The sequence below is a fragment of the Medicago sativa genome, chromosome 6 (genome assembly GCF_051527215.1).
Source record: "Medicago sativa cultivar Bolivia chromosome 6, Bolivia_mono, whole genome shotgun sequence".
NCBI lineage: Eukaryota > Viridiplantae > Streptophyta > Magnoliopsida > Fabales > Fabaceae > Medicago > Medicago sativa.
Window position 1 is genome coordinate 60,528,396 of NC_140754.1, and position 3,708 is coordinate 60,532,103.

The 3,708-nt window shown below is 39.9% G+C and overlaps 1 pseudogene; it reads left to right on the forward strand.

Annotated features, from left to right (window-relative positions):
• Window positions 1-717: 717 nt before the first annotated feature.
• Window positions 718-3,325, forward strand: LOC146916034 (uncharacterized; annotated as a pseudogene).
• The last annotated feature ends 383 nt before the right edge of the window (window positions 3,326-3,708 follow it).

Below are 3,708 nucleotides of genomic sequence, written 5' to 3' on the forward strand. Positions count from 1 at the left end.
AACACGCCTTGCTTCAGTATATAAAAGGCTGCAAGACCTGAAGATATTTACTCAAGACATTGGTTTACAAATAGAGTTTTGTTTAGGTTTTGAGTCATACATATTGTGACCCTTTCGTGTATCATCTTGATACATGTTTAGGACTGTGCTTTGAGTTGTAATACTGTACACTACTCCGAAGCTTTTAAGCAAGGAGCTAGGTAGACTGTGCACTGCATCTAAGCTTTTAAGCAAGGTTGCAAGTTGTTGTTTTTCGAGGGTAACCTCATTTGAATTGAGTCTGTACTTTGGGAATCACAGGGGATTGTGATCTATTGTAAGGGAGTGAGATGGGATCTCAGATCTAGGAGTTCCTAGGTTGAAGTCTAGTTGGGGTAGGTCCTAGGTCTTAAGTGCAAACGTGGTTTGCTGAGAGCTTTTGAATACGGACTGCATTAGTGGATTTCCTTCCTGGCTTGGTAGCCCCCATATGTAGGTAACGTTGCACCGAACTGGGTTAACAATTTCTCTGTGCCTCTTTTCTTTCCTGTTTATTATTTGCATTGTATCTGTTAGCTTAATGTTCTAAACATCATATACAACATCTGCTTTTCTGTGTTCTGTGTTGGAACATCGTTTGGAACATCGTAAGTCTAACATGCCAGAATAACAATTGGTATCAGAGCAGGCACCCTGCCTGTTATTGGGTGAGATCCAGAGGATATCTATTCTGGCAATATGGAAAAAGAAGGAGGTTTCGTTAACAGGCCACCGTTACTAGATGGAACAAACTATGACTACTGGAAGTCACGCATGAGTGCCTATCTCAAGTCTATTGACAGCAAGACTTGGAAGGCTGTGATGAAAGGTTGGGAACATCCAGTTGTTCTTGACAAAGATGGCAATAAAACCACAGTTTTGAAACCAGAAGATGACTGGACACTGCCTGAAGATGAACTGGCTCTTGCAAACTCCAAGGCCCTAAATGCCCTTTTCAATGGAGTGGACAAAAATATGTTCAGACTAATTAAAAAATGTGATGTTGCCAAAGATGCTTGGGACATCCTAAAGACCGCTCATGAAGGTACCTCCAAGGTGAAGAGCTCAAGGATTCAACTCCTGACAACCAAATTTGAAAGCCTAAGAATGCAAGAGGATGAGACTATACAAGATTACTACATCAATGTCCTTGACATTGCCAATTCATTTGATTCTCTTGGAGAAAAACTGTGAGATGAAAAGTTGGTAAGGAAAATTCTCAGATCTCTACCAAAGAGATTTGACATGAAGGTCACGGCCATTGAGGAAGCCCAAGATGTATCCAACATGCAGGTGGAAGAGCTCATAGGTTCTCTTCAAAACTTTGACCTTGTGGTTGATAACAGATCTGAGAAGAAGGGAAAAGGCATAGCCTTCACAGCAAACACTGCTGATGATGAAGGACTGGAAGAAGGCATGGAGGATGAGAATCTACCAGAGGACTTTGTGATGCTAGGAAGACAGTTTAACAAAATTCTCAAACAAGTAAGTAGCAGATCCAGAGGGAATGGGCGGAACATCAGATGGAACACTGACAGACAACAAGCTAATCAAAGGTATGAGAAAAATGATGAGAAAAACAGTCGATACAAAGGCGTGCAATGCCATGAGTGCGAAGGTTATGGTCACATCAGAACTGAATGTGCAACTTTCCTCAAGAAGCAAAAGAAAGGAATGATTGTGTCCTGGTCTGATGATGAAGGAACAGATGGAGATGTTGATAGTGATGCTGCTAAATGTGTCAGTGCTATGACTGGGAGAGTGGAACCTGAATCTGAAAATGAAGATTCTGATTCTGAGAAAGTAAATGTGTCTTGTGGTCAAGACATTCATGAGGACAACACTTCCATGCGTATGATGGAGCAGGAAGAAATCATTGATCATCTCCAGGAAGAAAGGATTGGTCATCTGACTAAAATCTCTGACCTAAACAAAGAGGTAATGTTACTAAATACTCAACTTGATAATGTCCTCAAACAAGTTAGAATGATGACCACTAGAACTGATGTTCTAGATAGGATGTTAGAAGGTCAAGTGATAAGTAAACCAAATGGCATAGGCTTTACACATGAACACCTGAAACAGGAACAACAAAATAGTAGCTATATTCAGGCCTTAGAACACTATCATAAGCCCAAGAAGGGAAAGCCTGTTAAGAAAATTAAGTTTGTAGCCTCAGTTAAAGTAGATACCATCACTGATAGAGGTCCAATGTTTGAACATGTGGTACAACATCCTAAAACTGACTCAATAAAAGAGAAACTCCCTTGGAAGTGTCATTTTTGTCATAGACAGGGCAATAAAACATCTGTTTGTTTTGATCTGTATGGTGTACCTAGACACTTTCAACCTAGTTCAACCTGGAAAGGGGTCAAGAAGGAGTGGAAACCTAAATGCTTAGGTCTAATAGCCCATACCTCCTTGAGAGCATCCTCCAGTGAAGATTGGTACTTTGATAGTGGGTGTTCTCGTCACATGACAGGAATGGACAATTTTCTAGGAAATGTCAGACCTTATTCCAAAAGTTATGTCACATTTGGAGATGGTGCTAAAGGAAAAATTGTGGGAATTGGAGATTTAGTTAGTAAAGGATCACCAAGACTGAATAATGTCTTGTTGGTCAAAGGGCTGGCTGCAAATCTGATTAGTATTAGTCAACTATGTGATCAGGGGCTAAGTGTAAATTTTAGTAAAACTGAGTGTCAGATCATAGATGAAAAAGGTAAGGTGAGTATGAAGGGTACTAGGTCTAAGGACAACTGCTATTTATGGACTTCTCAAGAACAGGCTCTCATATCTTCATGCATGCTGAGCAAAGCTGAAGAGGTGACACTGTGGCATCAAAAACTAGGTCACTTGAATATGCAAGGAATAAAGAAAGCTATCTCTCTAGAAGCAATCAGAGGTATACCCAAACTGGAAATCACTGATGGAAATATTTGTGGTGAATGTCAAGTTGGTAAACAGACTCGGATGTCCCATCCTAGGTTGGAACATCATGGAACCACAAAAACGCTTGAGCTTCTTCATATTGATTTAATGGGACCCATGCAAGTAGCTAGCATTGGTGGAAAGAAGTATGTTCTGGTGGTTGTTGATGACTTTTCAAGATTTACCTGGGTGAACTTCATCAGAGAAAAATCTGATACCTTTGACTCACTCAAGGAACTCTGTATCCAACTACAAAAAGAAAAAAATAGAGGTATTGTCAGGATAAAAAGTGATCATGGAACAGAATTTGAAAACTCCAGGTTTCATGAATTTTGTGCAGAAGAAGGAATCAGACATGAATTCTCATCTCCCATAACACCTCAACAGAATGGAGTGGTGGAAAGGAAGAATAGGACTCTACAAGAATCAGCCAAAGTCATGTTACATGCTAAACACCTACCTCTTTATTTTTGGGCTGAAGCTATGAATACAGCTTGTCATGTTCATAACAGAGTCACACTAAGAACAGGTACTACAACTACCTTGTATGAGCTATGGAAGGAGAGAGAGCCTATTGTAAATTACTTTCATGTCTTTGGTAGCAAATGTTACATTCTAGCAGACAGAGACTACAGAAGGAAAATGGATCCAAAGAGTGATGTAGGAGTTTTTCTTGGTTACTCTACTAACAACAGAGCTTATAGAGTGTTTAATAACAGAACTCAAGTTGTTATGGAATCCATCAATGTAGTGGTAGAT